A 27,207-nucleotide genomic window follows, 5' to 3' on the forward strand; every position below is an offset into this window, starting at 1 on the left:
AATAGATCCTTCTAACTTGAATTTTAAAACACTTCAACACCTGTAATATATCATAATGATATGCTAACGTAACAAGATATAACTTGGTTTTACAAAGAACATCTTAAAAACTGAATCTACGTCGTCGGAGTGCAACCGGGGGCTGTTTTGGGTTGGATAATTAAAAACCATCTTGAACTTTGAATTGGAAGTTCATGTTCTGAAAAAATGATATTTCTTATGAATATGTTAACACATAAAAATTTCATGGTTTAACTCAAAGTGTAAGTATTTTTAGAAAAATGATCATTAAATGTTGATTTTATGATAGAAAATGATCACTTTCATAAGTTTCACCAAGTTTGACCTATAACCTATGATTTCGAATACAAACTAAGGTATTTTTAGTTCATATTCTTAAAATTTGACTCAATCCAAGGAAGAGGCAAGTTGAACCAACAAAAACGGAGTTGTAATGAAGAAACTACGACTAAAACAAGATTGGGTATCCGAAGCTAGTTTAGCTACGAAAATATTTGGAGAAAAAGTAAATTAATCATATCTTTCCTAATTAATATGATATTTTATATATAATTACTTATGATTTGATTTTATATATTTCAAGACCACCCGTAAACAACACGAGAAGATTAATCATAAGACCTCATGATTGTACACAACACGTCATTTGACAACACGGTACTTTATGTACGCAACACGTCATTTGACAACATGGTACCATGGGTCGAGATTAATTCTGATCAATACGAATACGATGGAGTCTTTATTTATTTTATTTAAGCAACTAATTGTGGACCACTAACATCGGACTGCTAACTACGGACTAAGAAAATATTAAAAGTATTAAAAGTATATATATATATATATGTAAGGATTACTTAAAAAGAAAATATGTTGATATATTATATATATGGTTAGGTTCGTGATATCTATCGGAGGCCAAGTCGAATTAAATACCTTCAAGGCAAAAGTGAGTTTCATTTGCTCCCTTTTTAATTGCTTTTGCAATATATATTTTTGGGCTGAGAATACATGCGCTGCTTTAATAAATGTTTACAAAATAGACACAAGTACTTAAAAATATATTCTACGTTGAGTTGTACCACTGGCATATTTCCCTGTAGCTTGGTAACTACTATTTACATGGGTATTGTAAATGCGAATCCTGTTGATAGATCTATCGGGCCTGACAACCCCAACCGGACTGGACGACCAGTATTCAACGGTTGCACAGTACTTCGTTTTAGTGACTACACTTGGTACGGTGTAGTGAGATTTCATAATAAAGGGAATATGCGACGTTGATTAAATGTTAAGTATGGTTACCAAGTGCTCAACCACTTAGAATGCTTTACATACACTTGCGAGTGTATTATGTTTATGATTATGAAATCTTGTGGTCTATTAACATATTGAAATGATTGTCATGATAAACCTATGAACTCACCAACCTTTTGGTTGACACTCTAAAGCATGTTTATTCTTAGGTACGAATTAAGTCTTCCGCTGTGCATTTGCTCAATATAAGGGTATTACTTGGAGTCGATCATCGCAATGGGACCAAATGTTGATGACTTCATCCAGGTGGATTAGGACAGGTCCTTTCAGAAGTAGAAGAAAACAGATTCCTCCGGTGGAAGTTGGAAAAGGAGAATGATTGTTGCGATAGTAAGGATAAGGACAAGGATCAGAACTGGATTAAGCATTTTCACAATCTTTTGAATTTGGAATTGAGTATAGAAGTGGTGAAAACTAATGGAACAGAAAAGGTAAATTTATAATGGAAATATTAGACGTAGTAATCGGGACAGATCATCGCATTTAATTAAAGAGATCCTAATTTCCTTAAATCTCGAAGAATCAAATCTTTTAGATTTCGACGATTTTCTTTAAATCCCTTGAATTCCGAAATTCAACCAAGACAACGTCAAAAGTTAAGACACACCTTATTTTCTAAATTCAAACGTGACTACGTCAAAAGTTAAGTTGAATCTTTACTTTTCTCATTCACTATTTAGTGATAGCTTCACATTAAATACATCAGATTTAGCTTTAAGAAAATAAACCCATACCTTTCGAGTGGAGTCGTCAATGAAGGTGACATAATAGCGAGAACCTCCATGTGATTCTACATTCGTTGGACTAAATACATCCATATGAACAAGCTTCAATTTCTCCAACTTAGGTGCATTCCCCGATTTTCCAAAAGTCACCTTCTTTTTCTTCCCATAGACACATGGTTCGCAAAACCCAAGTTTTACCCCTTTTAAATCCGGAATCCTCCCACTCGAAACGAGCATCTTCATACCTTTTTCACTTATATGCCTAAGCCTTCGGTGCCATAGAGTTGATTCAGACTCAACATTAACCGTAGCAACCACCGTGTCTTCATCAAACACTTTAACCATATAAAGAGTTACCCTTTTATGCCCACGGGCCACAATACAACTACCCTTAACCACCTTCCATTGGCAGTTTTCAAAAGTAACCGCGTTACCTTCATCATCTAATTGACCAACCGAAATAAGTTTCCTTTTTAATTTAGGAATGTACCTTGTTTTTCAAGGTCTTAGAGCCAAGAGTAGTCTTCAATACAACATCTCCAATGCCCTCTATATTGAGTTATTTGTCGTCCGCAAATCTCACCTTGCCTTGATATGAACGAAAATTCTTCATCATGCTTTTGACATGAGTAGCATGAAACGAAGCTCCCGAATCCAAAATCCAAGACTCCATAGAATTTTCAACACTACATAAAAGTGCATCATCACTTTCTTCCTCGGTCAAGTTCACACCTTTCGCCGAACCATTTTTACAATTCCTTTGAAAGTGTCATTTTTGATTGCAACCCCAACAAACAGCTTCACTTCTATCTTTCGATGGATACCTCTTCTTAGACTTGTTTCTACCATTCTTCTCACCGCGGTCAAATTTCCTACCACGTTTGTTGGTACTTAACAAAGAACCGGATGTCGATTTCCCCGAGTTTCTCCTACGAGTATCTTCACCAAGAATCAAATCCCTTATTGCTTCAAACGCTAGCTTAATAGTTCCCGTAGAGCTACTAACCACGGTAACCGTACCCGACCAACTTTCCGGTAATGATGAAAGCAAGATTAGTGCTTTTAGTTCATTATCAAACTTAATCTCTACCGATTCAAGCCTTGAAACGATATTATTAAATTCAATGATATGATCTGTTGCACTCGTACCTTACGTCATATTTGTACTGAACAATTGACGCATGAAAAATACCTTATTAGAAGCGGTCGGTTTCTCATGCATGTTAGAGAGTGCTTTCAAGCAAGCAAACGTCGTCTTCTCATTCACAACGTTGTATGCAACGTTCTTAGCAAGTGAAAGATGAATAGCGCCCAAATCTTGATGATCCAAAAGCGTCCAATCGGCATCGTTCATGCTTTCAGGCTTGGTCTCTAACAAGGGATGGTGTAGCTTCTTTTGATACAAGTAATCTTCAATTTGCATCTTCCAAAAGCCAAAGTCTCTCCCATCGAATCAGTCGATTCTAAACTTCCCGTCTTCCGCCATCTTTCCCTTAACGAAACCTTGTGCTCTGATACCAGTTGTAAGGATATTAGGACCTAAAACAACGCAAGTGATTCAACAAGATCACTCACCGATAGTAATTCTACAAGATTACTAACCCACTTAATGAACAAAAGATTATAAATGCAAGAAATGAAATCAACACAAGAGATAATGTGGTTATAATGAGTTACAAGAGGGTCTATTTATAGAATGATTTAAGGAGTAAGCTAAAAACAATTTCTTGAAGCTTCATGTTAGTTTCCTGACAGCTTCATGGAGGCTACATGTGAGTTTCCTGACAGCTTCGTGGAAGCTACATGTGAATTTTCTCACAATGCCGTGGAAGCTACATGTGAGTTTCCTAACAACTTCATAGAAGCTACATGTGAGTTTCCTAACAACTTTGTGGAAGCTTCGTGTGAGTTTCCTGGAATCTTCCTTCTAATTGTTTAAAGTTCTCCATATCTCTAACAGTATAGGCAAAGGTGTCCTTGAGAAACCACACTTTTTTGCATCAGAAGACCACCAAACATATATCCCTGGATGGGTGATGAGAATAGTGAGTCACAAGATGCTTCTCCAGATCCTTTAATCTATATCAATAGCAACCGACAAGCTTTTTTTTTATAAAGAACCCGCAAAGTAAATTTTCACAAGTAGTTTCTACGGGCAGTGATCTTAGTGAATCAGCAGGTAGAGAAAAGGAAGTGGCGTTTGTATCCTTGTCCCTTTATTAATATTATTAAGTCTAAACTATCTATGCTCGGTTAATATATATGATCATTAGAGTCTACTCACTGGCTATCAGCTAAATGCTTAGGTCAGATAGAAACAATCTATCTAAAGCAGCAAGTATACAAAATAGACCTATTGCCATCCACTACATATTGGAAAGCTTCCTCTTTAAGAACAGCATATAAAACATTAAACAAACCCTTAACTTCATTAAAATTACTTTAAGTGGAAATGAAATCAGTTCGATGAGGATCTGATTCCCAAACTACTATGTACTTTCACAAAAAGATCAAGGAACTCACTTATATAATACTCCATTCCTGTAGTAACAATTTTCAAATTTCCCATTATTTGATATGTAAATGTATCAACGTATGTCAGGGTGGCAAACTAAACATTATTATTATGGATAAGGTATATAATGAAATGTCCCGTTCTTATTGATTAAAAACGTTCCATATTAATTGATTTCGTTGCGAGGTTTTGACCTCTATATGAGACGTTTTTCAAATACTGCATTCATTTTTAAAACAAACCATAACCTTTATTTCATAAATAAAGGTTTAAAAAGCTTTACGTAGATTATCAAATAATGATAATCTAAAATATCCTGTTTACACACGACCATTACATAATGGTTTACAATACAAATATGTTACATCGAAATCAGTTTCTTGAATATAATTTTTACACAATATCACACAAACATGGACTCCAAATCGTGTCCTTATTTTAGTATGCAACAGCGGAAGCTCTTAGTATTCACCTGAGAATAAACATGCTTTAAACGTCAACAAAAATATTGGTGAGTTATAGGTTTAACCTATATATATCAAATCGTAACAATAGACCACAAGATTTCATATTTCAATACACATCCCATACATAGAGATAAAAATCATTCATATGGTGAACACCTGGTAACCCACATTAACATGATGCATATATAAGAATATCCCCATCATTCCGGGACACCCTTCGGATATGATATAAATTTCGAAGTACTAAAGCATCCGGTACTTTGGATGGGGTTTGTTAGGCCCAATAGATCTATCTTTAGGATTCGCGTCAATTAGGGTGTCTGTTCCCTAATTCTTAGATTACCAGACTTAATAAAAAGGGGCATATTCGATTTCGATAATTCAACCATAGAATGTAGTTTCACGTACTTGTGTCTATTTTGTAAATCATTTATAAAACCTGCATGTATTCTCATCCCAAAAATATTAGATTTTAAAAGTGGGACTATAACTCACTTTCACAGATTTTTACTTCGTCGGGAAGTAAGACTTGGCCACTGGTTGATTCACGAACCTATAACAATATATACATATATATCAAAGTATGTTCAAAATATATTTACAATACTTTTAATATATTTTGATGTTTTAAGTTTATTAAGTCAGCTGTCCTCGTTAGTAACCTACAACTAGTTGTCCACAGTTAGATGTAGAGAAATAAATTGATAAATATTATCTTGAATCAATCCACGACCCAGTGTATACGTATCTCAGTATTGATCACAACTCAAACTATATATATTTTGGAATCAACCTCAACCCTGTATAGCTAACTCCAACATTCACATATAGAGTGTCTATGGTTGTTCCGAAATATATATAGATGTGTCGACATGATAGGTCGAAACATTGTATACGTGTCTATGGTATCTCAAGATTACATAATATACAATACAAGTTGATTAAGTTATGGTTGGAATAGATTTGTTACCAATTTTCACGTAGCTAAAATGAGAAAAATTATCCAATCTTGTTTTACCCATAACTTCTTCATTTTAAATCCGTTTTGAGTGAATCAAATTGCTACAGTTTCATATTGAACTCTATTTTATGAATCTAAACAGAAAAAGTATAGGTTTATAGTCATAAAAATAAGTTACAAGTCATTTTTGTAAAGGTAGTCATTTCAGTCGAAAGAACGACGTTTAGATGACCATTTTAGAAAACATACTTCCACTTTGAGTTTAACCATAATTTTTGGATATAGTTTCATGTTCATAATAAAAATAATTTTTCCAGAATAACAATTTTTAAATCAAAGTTTATCATAGTTTTTAATTAACTAACCCAAAACAGCCCGCGGTGTTACTACGACGGCGTAAATCCGATTTTACGGGGTTTTTCGTGTTTCCAGGTTTTAAATCATTAAGTTAGCATATCATATAGATATAGAACATGTATTTAGTTGATTTTAAAAGTCAAGTTAGAAGGATTAACTTTTATTTGCGAACAAGTTTAGAATTAACTAAACTATGTTCTAGTGATTACAAGTTTAAACCTTCGAATAAGATAGCTTTATATGTATGAATCGAATGATGTTATGAAAATCATTACTACCTAAATTTCCTTGGATAAACCTACTGGAAATGGGAAAAATAGATCTAGCTTCAAAGGATCCTTGGATGGCTTGAAAGTTCTTGAAGCATAATCATGACACGAAAACAATTTCAAGTAAGATTTCCACTCGAAATAAGATTGTTATAGTTATAGAAATTGAATTAAAGTTTGAATATGATTATTAACTTGTATTAGAAAGATAACCTACTGTAAGTAACAAAGGTTTCTTGATCTTGGATGATTACTTGGAATGGATTTAGAAAACTTGGAAGTAAACTTGCAATCTTGGAAGTATTCTTGATTTTATGAAACTAGAGCTTTTGAAATTTATGAAGAACACTTAGAACTTGAAGATAAAACTTGAGGGAGATCAATTAGATGAAGAAAATTGAAGAATGAAATTTGTAGGTGTTTTTGGTCGTTGGTGTATGGATTAGATATAAAGGATATGTAATTTTGTTTTCATGTAAATAAGTCATGAATGATTACTCATATTTTTGTAATTTTATGAGATATTTCATGCTAGTTGCCAAATGATGGTTCCCACATGTGTTAGGTGACTCACATGGGCTGCTAAAAGCTGATCATTGGAGTGTATATACCAATAGTACATACATCTAAAAGCTGTGTATTGTACGGGTACGAATACGGGTGCATACGAGTAGAATTGTTGATGAAACTGAACGAGGATGTATTTTAAGCATTTTTGTTAAGTAGAAGTATTTTGATAAGTGTCTTGAAGTCTTTCAAAAGTGTATGAATACATATTAAAACACTACATGTATATACATTTTAACTGAGTCGTTAAGTCATCGTTAGTCGTTACATGTAAATGTTGTTTTGAAACCTTTAGGTTAACGATCTTGTTGAATTGTTATATTATCATGATATTATGATATATAATATATCTTAGTATAATATATATAGAGTTAAATGTTGTTACAACGATAATCGTTACATATATGTCTCGTTTCGAAATCATTAAGTTAGTAGTCTTATTTTTATATATGTATTTCATTGTTAATACACTTAATAATATATTTACTTATCATTTAACATAATTAACCAAGTGTATCAATATCTTAATATGATTCATATGTACCTAGTAAGACGTTGTTATAACGATAATCGTTATATATATCGTTTTCGAGTTTCTTAAATTAATAGTCTCATTTTTATGTATATAACTCATTGGTAAAATACCTAATGAGATACATACTTATAATAAAATCATGTTAACTATATCTATAACCATATATATGTCATCGTATAGTTTTTACAAGTTTTAACGTTCGTGAATCACCGGTCAACTTGGGTGGTCAATTGTCTATATGAAATCTATTTCAATTAATCAAGTCTTAACAAGTTTGATTGCTTAACATGTTGGAAACACTTAATCATGTAAATAACAATTTCATTTAATATATATATATATATATATATATATATATATATATATATATATATATATATATATATATATATAAACATGGAAAAGTTCGGGTCACTACATATAACAGAGAGTGTAGGGTATAAACGAACACTCTACCATTCTGTTCTGGAAGGGGGAGATTTCTAACACTCTTGCCATAGGAAGATGTCAGATACAAGAAGCTGCAACCCAAAAGCAAACTAGTCAATAGTTCAATACTGAACCAGATCTAATTAATTAATAAAAGACATCTTATTTCTGTCACATGATTCTGCTAAACATGACTAACTACTTCATTGCTAGGCTGATCAGATTGCAGTTTATACACATAATTTTGCTAGACATGACTAACTACTTCATGACTAACTAAATCAAATTTTTTGAACAGATAAATACCTTGAAGACTAATATCGGCTAAAAAGTCACGTTTTTACCCCGGTATTAAGGCCCAAAAACAAGAAAGATTCGAACTTTATCATTAAAATACCCACTTCGTCAATTAGAATTGAAGAACAAGTAATTACGAAGGTGGTGCAAAAAGAATCAAGAGAATCGGAGCTAAAACGAAGATTCTAGAGCGAAAACGGTGAAAGACAAGAAATCAAGTTACGATCCAGTGAATCAAGGCTGACCAGCATCAAAAACGGCCTGCCAAACGGCCTGCCAGTACGTAAACGGCCTGCCAAATACGGCTCACCAAGCGGCCTGCCATTACGGGCTGCCAGGAAAACGGCCTGCCAAATACGGGCCACCAAACGGGCTGCCATACAGCCTGCCAGCCGTATTTTGGCAAATTCCTAGTCTATTTAAAGGGGCTTTGTCATTCATTCCAATACACACTTCAATTCACTTATTTCTCTCTATTGTACAATATTAGTCATACTCTCAAGGCCTTCGACTCCTTGCGGGAAACCTAGTACCCAGAGAAGAATGCTGAAGATTGTATTAGGAGCGGTCTGGAGTCTTGAAGTTGTTACTTTTGTATTCAGAACTCGTCTAATCTACTGGTACTTCTATCCTTTATCTTATATAATGTTTTATGATATTGTTACCATGATTAGCGAGTAGTTATCTTTAGTGTATGCTATGATGTAAGCAGTTATAATGTCGAAATAATATTATGGTCTGTGTATGCTGTTGAAAGGCTTTCCGATTATGCTTTAAACTCAATCGATTTTTCAACTAATAGAATGTAGTTATAGGCTCTGTTATTGGGAAGTCGCGAACCCTGATTCAGAGTAAACTATCTATGTCACCCCTTGGTAAGAGAAGTGTATCAGATACAATGTAAGATCGACTGAGGCAAACCAGTTGTAGTAAGTCTATCAAGCTCTGGATTCCGACTGAGGACTCTTTCATAGTGAAACATCTGACTAGACCCTTAGTACATTGTCGGTCCTAGACCATGCTAGTGTAGTCACCAAGCATATAAACTTCGTACGTGCAAACTGAAGCACAGTTGTTGTTGTAAGCTGTACCTCTGCTAAGTAAGGCCATGGAACCCGGTTAGTGTTGACCTATACACTGCACCATAACGTGGTCTCAAGCATTGCACCCCGCTTGAGGGATTCTTAGTTAATTAAGGAACTGTTTGTTTAGACACATAAAGGATTGGACCTTTAGGATAACCGAACGTGTTCATGGAAGTCAGCTTGACTTGGCCATGGTGTTCTTTATGGTTGAACTCTTTTTAAGAGCCTAACTATCTTTTACCAATCATTAACGAAAGCATTGAAATGCATCACGTCTCTCAGATATGGTAAACCATGTATTCTATTATGCTTAAGAAAGTTTAGACCATTTCGGAATGTTAATACGTCACCCAACCGAGTTACTCAATTAGATGAGCCGTTTGAACGTGTATACCTGTAGTCAGACTGCACGGGCGTCGGGGGTAAGGGACGTTGCTGTCTATTCAGAATCTTCAAGCCTAACGCAGTACCCAGTGACATGTTTTATGACAGGGGCGTTTAGGACCAGTGTAATTATAGTGACCCGAACTTTTCCATGTTTATATATATTAAATGAAATTGTTATTTACATGATTAAGTGTTTCCAACATGTTAAGCAATCAAACTTGTTAATACTTGATTAATTGAAATAGGTTTTATATAGACAATTGACCACCCAAGTTGACCGGTGATTCACGAACGTTAAAACTTGTAAAAACTATATGATGTCATATATATGGATATATATATAGTTAACATGGTATTCTGATAAGTAAACATATCATTAAGTATATTAACAATGAACTACATATGTAAAAACAAGACTACTAACTTAATGATTTCGAAACGAGGCATATATGTAACGATTATCGTTGTAACGACATTTAATTGTATATATATCATATTAAGATATATTAATACATCATAATATCATGATAATGTAATAATTTAACATCTCTTTAGATATAATAAACAATGGGTTAACAACATTTAACATGATTGTTAACCTAAAGGTTTCAAAACAACACTTACATGTAACGACTAACGATGACTTAACGACTCAGTTAAAATGTATATACATGTAGTGTTTTAATATGTATTCAAACAATTTTGAAAGACTTCAAGACAATTATCAAAATACTTCTACTTAACAAAAATGCTTACAATTACATCCTCGTTCAGTTTCATCAACAATTCTACTCGTATGCACCCGTATTCGTACTCGTACAATACACAGCTTTTAGATGTATGTACTATTAGTATATACACTCCAATGATCAGCTCTTAGCAGCCCATGTGAGTCACCTAACACATGTAGGAACCATCATTTGGCAACTAGCATGAAATATCTCATAAAATTACAAAAATATTAGTAATCATTCATGACTTATTTACATGTAAACAAAATTACACATTCTTTATATCTAATCCATATACCAACGACCAAAAACACCTACAAACACTTTAATTCTTCGATTTTCTTCATCTAATTGATCTCTCTCAAGTTCTATCTTCAAGTTCTAAGTGTTCTTCATAAATTCTATAAGTTCTAGTTTCATAAAATCAAGAATACTTCCAAGTTTGCTAGCTTACTACCAATCTTGTAAAGTGATCATCCAACCTCAAGAAATCTTTCTTATTTATAGTAAGATATCTTTCTAATATAAGGTAATAATCATATTCAAACTTTGATTCAATTTCTATAACTTTAACAATCTTATTTCGAGTGGAAATCTTACTTGAACTTGTTTTCATGTCATGATTTTGCATCAAGAACTTTCAAGCCATCCAAGGATCCTTTGAAGCTAGATCTATTTTTCTCATTTCTAGTAGTTTTATCCACAAAACCTGAGGTAGTAATGATGTTCATAACATCATTCAATTCATATATATATAACTACCTTATTCGAAGGTTTAAACTTGTAATCACTAGAACATAGTTTAGTTAATTCTAAACTTGTTCGCAAATAAAAGTTAATCCTTCTAACTTGTTTTTTAAAATTAACTAGACACATATTCTATATCTATATGATATGTTAACTTAATGATTTAAAACCTGGAAACACGAAAAACACCGTAAAACCGGATATACGTCGTCGTAGTAACACCGCGGGCTGTTTTGGGTTAGTTAATTAAAAACTATGATAAACTTTGATTTAAAAGTTGTTCTTTTGGGAAAATGATTTTTCTTATGAATATGAAACTATATCCAAAAATCATGGTTAAACTCAAAGTGGAAGTATGTTTTCCAAAATGGTCATCTCGACGTCGATCTTTCAACTGAAATGACTACCTTTACAAAAATGACTTGTAACCTATATTTCTGACTATAAACCTATAATTTTTCTGTTTAGATTCATAAAATAGAGTTCAATATGAAACCATAGCAATTTGATTCACTCAAAACGGATTTAAAATGAAGAAGTAATAGGTAAAACAAGATTGGATATTTTTTTCTTATTATTGTAGCTACGGGAAATATTGTAACAATTCAATACAAATCATATCCTAGCTAACTTATATTGTATTATACATGTATTATAATATATTATGTAATCTTGGGATACCATAGACACGTATGAAAATGTTTTGACATATCATATCGACCCATGTATATTTATTATTTGGAACAACCATAGGCACTCTATATGCAGTAATGTTGGAGTTAGCTATACAGGGTTGAGGTTGATTCCAAAATATATATACTTTGAGTTGTGATATAGCCTGAGACGTGTATACACTGGGTCGTGGATTGATCCAAGATAATATATATCGATTTATTTCTGTACATCTAACTATGGACAACTAGTTGTAGGTTACTAACGAGGACAGCTGACTTAATAAACTTAAAACATTAAAACGTATTAAAATGTTGTAATTATATTTTGAACATACTTTGATATATATGTATATATTTGTTATAGATTCGTGAATCGACCAGTGGCCAAGTCTTACTTCCCGACGAAGTTAAAATCTGTGAAAGTGAGTTATAGTCCCACTTTTAAAATCTAATATTTTGGGATGAGAATACATGCAATTTTATAAATATTTTACGAAATACACACAAGTAAATGAAACTACTTTATATGGGTGAATGATCGAAGCCGAATATGCCCCTTTTTAGCTTGGTAGCCTAAGAATTTGGGAACAGACCCCCAAATTGACGCAAATCCTAAAGATAGATCTATCGGGCCCAACAAGCCCCATTCTGGAATTTGGAATGCTTTAGTACTTCGATTTTATCATGTCCGATAGGTGTCCTGGAATGATGGGGATATTCTATATGCATCTTGTTAATGTGGGTTACCAGGTGTTCACCGTATGAATGATTTTTATCTCTATGTATGGGATGTATTGAAATATGAAATCGTGTGGTCTATTATTATGATTTGATAATATATAGGTTAAACCTATAACTCACCAACATTTTTGTTGACGTTTTAAGCATGTTTATTCTCAGGTGATTATTAAGAGCTTCCCTGTTGCATACTAAAATAAGGACAAGATTTGGAGTCCATGCTTGTATGATATTATGTAAAAACTACATTTAAAAAACTTATTTTTGATGTAATATATTCTTATTGTAAACCATTAAGTAATGGTCGTGTGTAAACGGTATATTTTAGATTATCATTATTTGATAATCTACGTAATGCTTTTTAAACCTTTATCGATAAAATAAAGGTTATGGTTGTTTTAAAAATGAATGCAGTCTTTGAAAAATGTCTCATATAGAGGTCAAAACCTCACGACGAAATCAATTAATATGGAACATTTATAATCAATATGAACGGGACATTTCAGTTGGCATCAGAGCTGGTATAACGCCATCCATGTGTGGCGGGTTAGTCGTAAAGGAGGTTCTCACAGTGTTAACTGTGACGAAGCATTGGATCTTACTCCTTGCGATCCCTTACGAGGGTTGGCAGTAGCCGAGAGGTAGGCCCTAAAATCAGTATCTGATGTACACTCAGTGGTCACCAGGCGGTTAGCTGGGAAGGCACTGGGTGGGACGGTGGTTGTCCTCAACTGCATTTCAGTTGGTATCCGAGCGTTGGTCTTAGAGAACCAGAAATTTGCATTAGTGTGTCTTATCGAGTTTGTTAGGATATATTAGTGAGTCTGGACTTCGACCGTGTTTTCTTTAAAAATGATTGCTTAACACTTTTGTTGAAAACTATATATTATTAACATGTAAATATTATGTGATATATTAACCTCTTAATGTGTTTGATATTGTGTGATAGATGTATACCACTAGTACAAATCCCATCGACTCACCTTATAATAATGAAGAGTCGAATATAATTTGGGAAGATTCACAAATTCCCGAAGAGGAACCGGAAGAAGAGGAACCGGAAGAAGAGGAACCAGAAGAAGAGGAACCGGAAGAAGAGGAATCAGAAGAGGAGGAACTGGAAGAGGAGGAACTAGAAGAAGAAGAGGTTCCAGAGGAAGAAATATTGATACCTACAGTAAATAGATTAAATAAAAGAAAATCATCAACCAACGGACCAAAGTTAAAAATGGTCAATAGTGTTTCCACCGAGGAAGCAAAATATTGGGAAGATTACCAATTTTTCGATGAATCAGATCCCGATGAGGATTCTGATGATGTTATAGAAATTACCTCGACCCAATTTAATATGGCAAAAGAAAATAATAAGGGAAGAGGTATAAAAATAGAGAAACCTAATTCCAACCCCGATGAACTTTATATGTATCGGCAATGTTCGTATTTCCTAAATTGTAACAATTACCCGGGAACCTCTTGAAAGGACCCGTCCTAATCCATCCAGACGAAGTCCATATAGATTATAAATGATTCACAACAGTTGATTACATCGCGAGGTACTTGACCTCTATATGATACATTTTACAAACATTGCATTCGTTTTCAAAAGACAAACTTTCATTTCAACGTAAGTTGACAGGCATGCATACCATTTCATAATATATCTAAACTATAAATGACTTAGTAATAATCTTGATGAACTTCAATGACTCGAATGCAACGTCTTTTGAAATATGTCATGAACGACTCCAAATAATATCCTTAAAATGAGTAAATGCACAGCGGAAGATTTCTTTCATACCTGAGAATAAACATGCTTTAAAGTGTTAACCAAAAGGTTGGTGAGTTCATTAGTTTAACATAAATAATCATTTCATAATTTTAATAGACCACAACGTTTCATATTTCCATTTCTCGTAAACATACGTCCCATACATAGAGACAAAATAATCATTCATATGGATTGAACACCTGGTAACCGACATTCACAATATACATATAAGAATATCCCCATCATTCCGGGATCCTCCTTCGGACATGATATAAATTTTGAAGTACTAAAGCATCCGGTACATTGGATGGGGCTTGTTGGGCCCGATAGATCTATCTTTAGGATTCGCGTCAATTAGGGTGTCTGTTCCCTAATTCTTAGATTACCAGACTAAAAAGGGGCATATTCGGTTTAATAATCCAAACATAGAATGTAGTTTCGATTACTTGTGTCTATTTCGTAAAACAGTTATAAAAGCAGCGCATGTATTCTCAGTCCTAAAAGTATATATTGCAAAAGCATTTAAAAAGGGAGCAAATGAAACTCACGCATATAAATATTGTAAAACAGTTAATAAAGCATTTGCATGTATTCTTAGCCCAAAAATGTATATAAAAAGGGAATAATGAAACTCACCTAATGTATTTTGTAGTAAAAATACATAGAACGACATTGAACAAGTATAGGGTTGGCCTCGGATTCACGAACCTATATCAGTTTTATATATATTAAAACACATAATAACAATTAGAAAGTTTATATATTAATATTATTAGTATACTTCTTATATTAAGAATTTGTGCGTTATATTAATAAATAAAGTAATTATATCTAATTTATGTATTTTAGATGCTTAGTAGTTATATAACAGATTCTTATTAAAGTATTTAGTTAGGATATTATATAGGTTATTTATTATACATATTATATATTAAAGCTTGAAAATATTAAATAATGTATTAGAACTCATGTTTATATATTATTTGTAACTTAATTATAATAACATTTTATTAAACAAAATAATATCTAATATTAATATAGATGTAAAATATATAAATGTCATTTGTTTATTAAAATAATATTAATAATACTAAAATAGTAATAATAATAATAATAATAATAATAATAATAATAATAATAATAATAATAATAATAATAATAATAATAATAATAATAATAATAATAATGATAATGATAATAATAATAAGAATAATCTAAATGATAATCTTTGTAATAATTTTAATGGTAACAAAAATAATAAGGATAGCTATAACAACCATAAAAATAATAATTTTATTAATAATGATAATAATAATAATGCTAATACTAATAATACTTATCTTAATAATAATAATGATAATAATAGTATAAATTATATTAATGTTAGTAATGATTTTAATTAACTTAACAATAACAGTTAATAATAATAGTAATGATAATAATAGAGGTTATAAAAAGAAAACTACCTTATAAAGACGGATTTAAAAAAAAAAAAAATAGGCCACTACAGGGATTGAACCCGTGACCTCCCATTCACTCCTCAACACACAATACCATTCTGCTGTCTTCGTTTTTCTGAATTAAACACAACATAAATTGTTTTATCCTATAACACTTTATAACAATAATAATAATAATAATAATAACTATTATAATAATAATAATAATAATAATAATAATAATAATAATATAATAATAATAATAATAATAATAATGATAATAATAATAATAATAATAATAATAATAATAATAATACCTAATATAAAAGGATTTGTGGTGTATGTTGGTGACTGTAAAGTAGATCGAGGATAGCAAAAGCAATTCGCAGAACCACGGTGATATTTGATTCTTTAATCGAATCATTCAATCAAGCTACCATCATCAAGGTACAATCGGTCATCCATTCATCGTCATCATCATCATCATCGTTTCCACACCATTATCAGTATCGAATCAACAGAAAATTTGAAGCAGGGGTTCGGTTGGCGTCTGTCCACACAAGGGAGAAGAATTGAGCACCGTAGTGTATAATAACGGAGACTTCATCAATTCAATATCAACTAATTATAATCGAACCAGTAATTGATCAATTAGGTAAATTGTGTTCTTGTTATTTATTTATTTATCTATTTATAATTGTGTTCTTGTAATTTAGTAATCAATTTATTCCAACTTGCAATCTATATGTTTGATTCGATTGTATATAATCGAAATATATAATAGAACAACAGGAAACAGTAGACATGATCATTTAGCAGCGACAGTTATAATTTAATTGAGTGGGTAAGGTTTATTATGGTTTACACAGGAAAACAGGAATGAAATTAGCAGTTTCAGTAGCGACTAGAAACAGAACAGAAAGTACCATTGTATTGTTCATGGTGATGTATTTGATGTTGATGATTGAACAACAATATATATATCAGCTGCAGTAATTCGTAGACAGGAAATAAGCAAGGTTTGGGTTGTGTTTGGGTGTTGATCAGGAGGCAGCGATTAGCAACAACTGTCGAGCAGTTTGACAAGTCCTTGGATGGTTTAATGAAAATGATCATGAAAGTGGTGTATAATAATGGGATTTGGTTGTGTTGATCGAACTAGGATCAACCGGTTGGTTCTTGATTATGATTGTTGATCATTGGTCTTCTTGTGGTTCGAAAGATGGTTGGTATAATAATCGAAGGATTTTCCTATCACACATGTTAATGGATTAGTTTATAATGGGAGTGGTTGACAGAATATAAACAAAAAGGAAGAATACAAGAAAATATAAAAGAAGAAAAGACCTTTAACAAAATTTGACTCCTTTTGAATTTTTAAATCGTGATTGATACAAATGGAATCAATTAGGGAGACAGTTTAACATAGAAGATGGTGATTGAAAGCAATTTACGGATATACATGTACTTATATCTCTAACTATCTGTATTTTTTTTATAAGTCTATATATAAATATATAATTAATTATAATTATAATCTGTAAGTATATCAATATTCATGTATTGTATTTATATCCAATTTGTATATCTCTTTTATTTATGTTATTGTATTCATAGATTATAATTTATCTTGTTTAATATTATTATTAGTAATAATACTAATAAGGATAATAATAACTAATCATATTAATAATAATTATAAAGATAATGTTAACTGTAAATAAAATGATGATATTAAAAAAAAATGATTTTTAGTAATACTAATATTAATAATATTCATAATAATAACTAAAATTATAGTTTTAGTCATTCTTATAGTAATATTTGTATTTGATAATCATAACCTTTTTAATTATAATTATAACAATGATAATGATAATATTAATGATACTAATATTGATATCATTACTGGAATAACCATATTTATATAACAACTATATTCATATTTGTATTATATATATGTATTATTACTTATTTTATATATCATCTTTTGTTGAATAATTATTACTTGTCACTTTTATTTATCTTATCATATATATATTTACACATAATTGTTCGTGAATCGTCGGGAGCAGTCAATGGTCAAATGATTCCATATAAATAGTTCAAACTTTTTGAGATTCAACTTAACAGACTTTGCTTTTCGTGTCGAATCCATATTAAGATTAAGTTTAAATTTGGTCGAAAATTTCTGGGTCATCACAGTACCTACCCGTTAAAGAAATTTCGTCCCGAAATTTGAGTGAGGTCGTCATGGATAACAATAAATATGTTTTTCTTGATGAATATGAGCTGATAAATAGAGTTTTCATCATTACAGAATAATACAGATAAAATAATTCGATTATTCGAAGAGCACGAATGAAACTATCATGAGAGAGGTCCCAACGGGCATCGTCCACCTTCGCCCAAAAACTTTCCCAAATTTTTAGCCGTTAGTAAAAAAAAAAAAAAAAAAAAATTCCAACGGCTATCCCAACAGTCACTTTTACACTATAAAAACACCAACCATATATATCATTTTATACACTCAAACATATATTTCTTTTATATTTCCACCTTTCTCAAAATCAAAATCAAACACTCCCAAACTGCAAAATGTTAACACTTCCCCCAATGATTGTTTCATTCAACGTTCATTACGGAGGTGATTTCCGTAATCAAATGAAGGAATATAAGTGGGGCGACAGTATTTCGTTTGAAGATATCGACATTCGTGATGTTGGTTTACAAGACTTGCTATCCTTTCTGAAGGAAAAAGTTCTGTGTGAATTCACGTCTGTGTTCTTTTATAAAGACGATTATGATGCGGATTGTAGGGCAAGTTTTCTGTGTACCAATGATCAATGGTACTTTATAAAAGATACCATTGAAGATCTCGGTAAACGCATTTCTTTGTATGCGGTTCTTGAAGATGAAGAGACGTTGGGTTATCGTTACCTCGATGAATCAGCTGAAACAGTAGTTGAGGCATCAAGAGAAATACCGATGTCTCCAGAGTACCTCACGGATGGTGAAATGACTGGTGAATGCTACTTTGCAGATGACAATTGGCGACGACGAGTAGTTTGATTGTAATCTTTTAATTTTTAATTGTCGTGATGTTTTAAATTTTTAATTATTGTAATTTCGGTGTTGTTGTCGAGTTTTATATCTTCCTTTATGTTTCGAAGCTCTTCGTCTTTTTAATCTCCTCTCGATCTCTAGTAAAACGAGTAATGGTCTAGAATTTGTAAGTATGGAGTTTCGAATGAATTTAATGTTATAATCAAGAAAGAACGTAATAGCACGATTTGATTCGTCAAATTACCAGGATCATTGAGAATAGAGCTATCAAAAATATACTTTCTTGATATGTTCAGAAGTTAATTAGAATGAAAGAGTTATGTAACATGATACATGATGGTGGTATGATCTACTGTGAACCATCATGTCCCATTAGAACCCAGCATGACTTACTGTAATATAATCACGTTGATCAAGTATCATTATATTATACTAACTCATGCATCAGTTCCCAACATTACTTCAATAACATTCATATCTTAAGCTTGAAAGTTTACAGAATATAGAAACTAACAGTTTCTATATGATGTAACACTGATAGCACAAATAGATTAATGATTTCGGATAAGAATAGTTATGAAAATATCTTCAGAAATATGGAGGATATTTATAATGAAAGATACGATGGTATCTTGGAATTTCTAATATCGATGGATGATGAAGAAGATTTATCCGTAAGGATTTAGATTCGAAAGCAAGGCATTCGTTAAAGATTTCATCTGAACCAGAATCATTTGGATTCTTTGAAGTCAAACTTATTCTTTGTGATTTGTCCACGGCTTTCTTCATAGTTTCGTATAATCTGCTTTTCGGTACAAAATTTTCTCTTGAATGTTTCCAATATAATGATACACAGGAAGCATGAAGAAGTATATAATTTCGGACGAGAATATTTATGAAAATATCCTCAGAAATATTGAAGATATTGATGATGATATTTTGGAATTTCTAAGTTCGATGGTTGATGGATAAAGATTTTCCGCAAGATTTTAACATGAGTACGGAGCAAGAAATTCGTTGAAGGTTTCACTGGTTTCAGATTTACCTGGATTCTTTGAATATATGGTATGGTCCTTGTATTTGTCCTTGGTCTCCTTCGTGGTTAGCTCAATTCGTTTTCCAGTTTCAACTTTTCTGAGCTTTTCCAACATACTATTCTTTATCATCAAATTTTCGATGATTAAGGTCGTTTACGGTTGTCTATGGTTTCTGCTGCTTCATTCAGCTTTTTCAACTTTCAGAGTATTGATTTGTGACTGAGTGCTTTTCAGAATTTCAGAATGAGAAATCGTAATTCTTAGAGATAAATGTCATACATATAACTGTTGATGTAGCTATGCTGTGAGTTTTCAAAGTACTGATTACTGATTCCTGGTAATTGGTATGGCAGTTCTTGTTACAAGATGCGGATGATTATATGATAGGGTTTCAATGAATAAATATAATGATTTGTCAGAGAGATTTATGCCAAGAAGCAACGAGGTTACTGGTACGTCTGCTGGTGATATGGTGGAATATAAAAGAATTCTCTGGTATCAAAAGGGTAATCATATATATCAAGATTATAGTATGGCTACTTCGAATGACAAGTCAAAGTTGACTTGCTGGAGCTGTGACTAAATTGACTACTTTGAAAAGGGATCGCAAAGTTATTTTTGCTAATAAATGCCAAAGGATCTGATGCGGCTACGTGTTAAAATTTTTCTCAATTGTCGAGAGTTTCTCAGGTGCATAACTATATGCATAAATTTTTCTTCTGTAGATGAAGTTCGGTTGGTTCATCCTCTCGATTGAGGTGTTTTCAAGAATCTTGAAAGGTTTAAACGCAGATTGTAATCATCAAAATACAAATGAGGTTTAAGATGAAATCAAGTGGCAAACTTGAAGAATTGTTTAGTTTCATAAGTTATAATCAATATTTTAATTCATTTTAATTGTTCAATGTTGATAGTCCTCAGTTGATTATCCACAGTTAGCAATACACTAATTCATATATAATTATATATATAATATTCGAATTAATATGTATCGTGACCAGTGTACATGTCTCAGACTCGATCACAACTCAAAGTATATATATTATTGTAGAATCAACCTCAACCCTGTATAGAGAACTCGATCATTACTGCATATAGAGTGTCTATGGTGATTCCAAATAATATATATAGATGCGTCGATATGATATGTCAAAACCTTGTATACGTGTCCCGATATTTAAAGTGCGTAAAATAAATAACAGAAATTAAATAACGATAAATAAAGTGCGTAAATAAATAACAGAAATTAAATGACGATAAATAAAATTGCGAGAATGTAAATTGCGATAATTAAATTGCGGTAAATAAAATGTAATCAGTTAGCTAGAAACAATTAGCTAGGAACAGTTAGCGTGGATTCTTAACAAAATTTCTCATAGTTAATTTGTTTGTTTCTAACAAATTTTATTTTGTCAAATGTTTTCTTCATTATGCCACTTGTTGGATTCTGATAAATCAAAATCCCGATATGAAATTGTATGAATATGGTTATTCTGTGGTGAACGGATTTGTATATAGGTGGATGTAAGTAGGATAGTAAGTGACTGTTGAATCAGATTCAAAGAATGTACAGTGTATCTTATTAATGTGAAATTTAAATATTTCTCGGGTATTACCTACCCGTTAAAATATTTTCACCATTAATTGTTTGTACAAAAGAATTTTTAGTTACAATCTTTATGAAAATATACTTACATATATATTCTCTTCAGATGTAATCATGTATTTAATGAGTTTATATGATATCAATCTCATTTGCTTTTCGGTTTGAGCTAGAATAAATAATCTCTAAGACTTTAGAGATTACATAACTGTCATGAAGAACGAAAATAATTGATGTAGAACGATACGTAGATTGATGATTATAATCGATGTACAGAATGAGATGTTGAGGCATGGATTGTTGATGGTTTATGTTGCTGTTGGTGGTACTGTTGATGCTGTTGATGTTGCTGAAGCTGGTACGTTTTGCACCATATTCTTCAAATTTATTTTTCGAGCGCGAAGTTTGTTGACTTCTTCTATTATACCGGGATGATTGTCGGTTGGAACGAGAGAATGAATAAGGTTTAAAATTTTAGATAGAATATAATCTTGGCGAGATATTCGGGAAATGAGAGAGAAAATAGTATTACGAACAGGTTCGCTGGTAAGTGCTTCAGGTTCATCGCCAAGAGGTAAATTCGGTTGGTGGAAGGGATTGCCTTCTGCGCGCTTCCATTAATTAAGTCAACTACAAACCCATCAGATGAATTGATAATGGCTGATTGGTTGATTCATGCCGATGACGCTGTTTTCGGAGCTTAGGTGAACATCTATGTCGGAATAGCTGTCGGAATAACTATCGGAATAGCTATCGGAATCTGAGGGACTCGAACTGGTTGCAGGATTCATTTCGTACGATCAGATGGAGGATTTTCGATAAGAAATAGATTATAGGATGTAGATTAGTACCCTGCAATACATAATTTACATATGCTTATATAATACTAAAATCCCATAAGTTACGGAGGAATCTACGAAAGTTGTCAGGCAAAGTTAAAGTAACAGATACGCTAAGATATAAAGTAGCAGATACGCGAAGATATGAATTTTGTCTATACACTATTCATGCAGTCTATGAAGTAAAACGTGTCTAGATTAAGAATGATAAGCAAGTGATTCCTTAAGAATGATAAGCAAGAAATTTTCGACACGAAATGATAAGCAAAACTTTTGACATGCAGACACGGTCGGAGTCCAGACTCACTAATGCATCCTAACGACTTATCGGTTAGACACACTAATGCAGACCTGGTTCGCTAAGACCATCACTCTGATACCAACTGAAAGGACCCATCCTAATCCATCCAGACGAAGTCCATATAGATTATAAACGATTCACAACAGTTGATTACATCGCGAGGTACTTGACCTCTATATGATACATTTTACAAACATTGCATTCGTTTTCAAAAGACAAACTTTCATTTCAACGTAAGTTGACAGGCATGCATACCATTTCATAATATATCTAAACTATAAATGACTTAGTAATAATCTTGATGAACTTCAATGACTCGAATGCAACGTCTTTTGAAATATGTCATGAACGACTCCAAATAATATCCTTAAAATGAGTAAATGCACAGCGGAAGATTTCTTTCATACCTGAGAATAAACATGCTTTAAAGTGTCAACCAAAAGGTTGGTGAGTTCATTAGTTCAACATAAATAATCATTTCATAATTTTAATAGACCACAAGGTTTCATATTTCCATTTCTCGTAAACATACGTCCCATACATAGAGACAAAATAATCATTCATATGGATTGAACACCTGGTAACTGACATTCACAATATACATATAAGAATATCCCCATCATTCAGGGATCCTCCTTCGGACATGATATAAATTTCGAAGTACTAAAGCATCCGGTACTTTGGATGGGGCTTGTTGGGCCCGATAGATCTATCTTTAGGATTCGCGTCAATTAGGGTTTCTGTTCCCTAATTCTTAGATTACCAGACTAAAAAGGGGCATATTCGGTTTAATAATCCAACCATAGAATGTAGTTTCGATTACTTGTGTCTATTTCGTAAAACAGTTATAAAAGCAGCGTATGTATTCTCAGTCCCAAAAGTATATATTGCAAAAGCATTTAAAAAGGGAGCAAATGAAACTCACGCATATAAATATTGTAAAACAGTTAATAAAGCATTTGCATGTATTCTCAGCCCAAAAATGTATATAAAAAGGGAATAATGAAACTCACCTAATGTATTTTGTAGTAAAAATACATAGAACGACATTGAACAAGTATAGGGTTGGCCTCGGATTCACGAACCTATATCAGTTTTATATATATTAAAACACATAATAACAATTAACAAGTTTATATATTAATATTATTAGTATACTTCTTATATTAAGAATTTGTGCGTTATATTAATAAATAAATTAATTATATCTAATTTATGTATTTTAGATGCTTAGTAGTTATATAACAGATTCTTATTAAAGTATTTAGTTAGGATATTATATAGGTTATTTATTATACATATTATATATTAAAGCTTGAAAATATTAAATAATGTATTAGAACTCATGTTTATATATTATTTGTAACTTAATTATAATAACATTTTATTAAACAAAATAATATCTAATATTAATATAGATGTAAAATATATAAATGTCATTTGTTTATTAAAATAATATTAATAATACTAAAATAGTAATAATAATAATAATAATAATAATAATAATAATAATAATAATAATAATAATAATAATAATAATAATAATAATAATAATAATAATAATAATAATAATAATAAGAATAATCTAAATGATAATCTTTATAATAATATTAATGGTAACAAAAATAATAAGGATAGCTATAACAACCATAAAAATAATAATTTTATTAATAATGATAATAATAATAATGCTAATACTAATAATACTTATCTTAATAATAATAATGATAATAATAGTATAAATTATATTAATGTTAGTAATGATTTTAATTAACTTAACAATAACAGTTAATAATAATATTAATGATAATAATAGAGGTTATAAAAAGAAAACTACCTTATAAAGACGGATTTTTTAAAAAAAAATAGGCCACTGCAGGGATTGAACCCGTGACCTCCCATTCACTCCTCAACACACAATACCATTCTGCTGTCTTCGTTTTTCTGAATTAAACACAACATAAATTGTTTTATCCTATAACACTTTATAACAATAATAATAATAATAATAATAATAATAACTATTATAATAATAATAATAATAATAATAATAATAATAATAATAATATAATAATAATAATAATAATAATAATAATAATAATAATAATAATAATAATAATAATAATAATAATAATAATAATAATAATAATAATAATAATAATACCTAATATAAAAGGATTTGTGGTGTATGTTGGTGACTGTAAAGGAGATCGAGGATAGCAAAATCAATTCGCAGAACCACGGTGATATTTGATTCTTCAATCGAATCATTCGATCAAGCTACCATCATCAAGGTACAATCGGTCATCCGTTCATCATCATCATCATCATCATCATCATCATCATCATCATTGTTTCCACACCATTATCAGTATCGAATCAACAGAAAATTTGAAGCAGGGGTTCGGTTGGCGTCTGTCCACACAAGGGAGAAGAATTGAGCACTGTAGTGTATAATAACGGAGACTTCATCAATTCAATATCAACTAATTATAATCGAACCAGTAATTGATCAATTAGGTAAATTGTGTTCTTGTTATTTATTTATGTATCTATTTATAATTGTGTTCTTGTAATTTAGTAATCAATTTATTCCAACTTGCAATCTATATGTTTGATTCGATTGTATATAATCGAAATATATAATAGAACAACAGGAAACAGTAGACATGATCGTTTAGCAGCGACAGTTATAATTTAATTGAGTGGGTGAGGTTTATTATGGTTTACACAGGAAAACAGGAATGAAATTAGCAGTTTCAGTAGCGACTAGAAACAGAACAGAAAGTACCATTGTATTGTTCATGGTGATGTATTTGATGTTGATGATTGAACAACAATATATATATCAGCTGCAGTAATTCGTAGACAGGAAATAAGCAAGGTTTGGGTTGTGTTTGGGTGTTGATCAGGAGGCAGCGATTAGCAACAACTGTCGAGCAGTTTGACAAGTCCTTGGATGGTTTAATGAAAATGATCATGAAAGTGGTGTATAATAATGGGATTTGGTTGTGTTGATCGAACTAGGATCAACCAGTTGGTTCTTGATTATGATTGTTGATCATTGGTCTTCTTGTGGTTCGAAAGATGGTTGGTGTAATAATCGAATGATTTTCCTATCACACATGTTAATGGATTAGTTTATAATGGGAGTGGTTGACAGAATATAAACAAAAAGGAAGAATACAAGAAAATATAAAAGAAGAAAAGACCTTTAACAAAAATTGACTCCTTTTGAATTTTTAAATCGTGATTGATACAAATGGAATCAATTAGGGAGACAGTTTAACATAGAAGATGGTGATTGAAAGCAATTTACGGATATACATGTACTTATATCTCTAACTATCTGTATTTTTTTTTTATAAGTCTATATATAAATATATAATTAATTATAATTATAATCTGTAAGTATATCAATATTCATGTATTGTATTTATATCCAATTTGTATATCTCTTTTATTTATGTTATTGTATTCATAGATTATAATTTATCTTGTTTAATATTATTATTAGTAATAATACTAATAAGGATAATAATAACTAATCATATTAATAATAATTATAAAGATAATGTTAACTGTAAATAAAATGATGATATTAAAAAAAAATGATTTTTAGTAATACTAATATTAATAATATTCATAATAATAACTAAAATTATAGTTTTAGTCATTCTTATAGTAATATTTGTATTTGATAATCATAACCTTTTTAATTATAATTATAACAATAATAATGATAATATTAATGATACTAATATTGATATCATTACTGGAATAACCATATTTATATAACAACTATATTCATATTTGTATTATATATATGTATTATTACTTATTTTATATATCATCTTTTGTTGAATAATTATTACTTGTCACTTTTATTTATCTTATCATATATATATTTATACATAATTGTTCGTGAATCGTCGGGAGCAGTCAATGGTCAAATGATTCCATATAAATAGTTCAAACTTTTTGAGATTCAACTTAACAGACTTTGCTTTTCGTGTCGAATCCATATTAAGATTAAGTTTAAATTTGGTCGAAAATTTCTGGGTCGTCACACCTCTAAACCACCAGGTTTTTCTAAACCATTGTGGAAGACGACGGCTCGTATTAGAGGAACATCATATATCTCTAGAAAATTAGGAAAACGAACCAAGTCCGAAGAAGAAGAAACCAGTGATTCAGATTAGAGGGTTGTAATCATGTTGTGTATTATATGTATTGTAGTGTGCTTGTACTTTTATGTTCTATGTAAAAATTTCTTGTATTGTTTGTTAATTATCTTTTACGAATCTAATCCTTGTCTATTTTACAGTATAA

General features: G+C 31.2%; 1 pseudogene; it reads right to left on the minus strand.

Moving 5' to 3' along the window:
* The window catches only part of LOC139870768 (CMP-sialic acid transporter 1-like), a 157,302-nt pseudogene that overhangs the window by 99,416 nt on the left and 30,679 nt on the right, over positions 1–27,207 (minus strand).

The sequence above is a fragment of the Rutidosis leptorrhynchoides genome, chromosome 10 (assembly GCF_046630445.1).
Source record: "Rutidosis leptorrhynchoides isolate AG116_Rl617_1_P2 chromosome 10, CSIRO_AGI_Rlap_v1, whole genome shotgun sequence".
In the NCBI taxonomy this organism is placed as follows: Eukaryota; Viridiplantae; Streptophyta; class Magnoliopsida; order Asterales; family Asteraceae; genus Rutidosis; species Rutidosis leptorrhynchoides.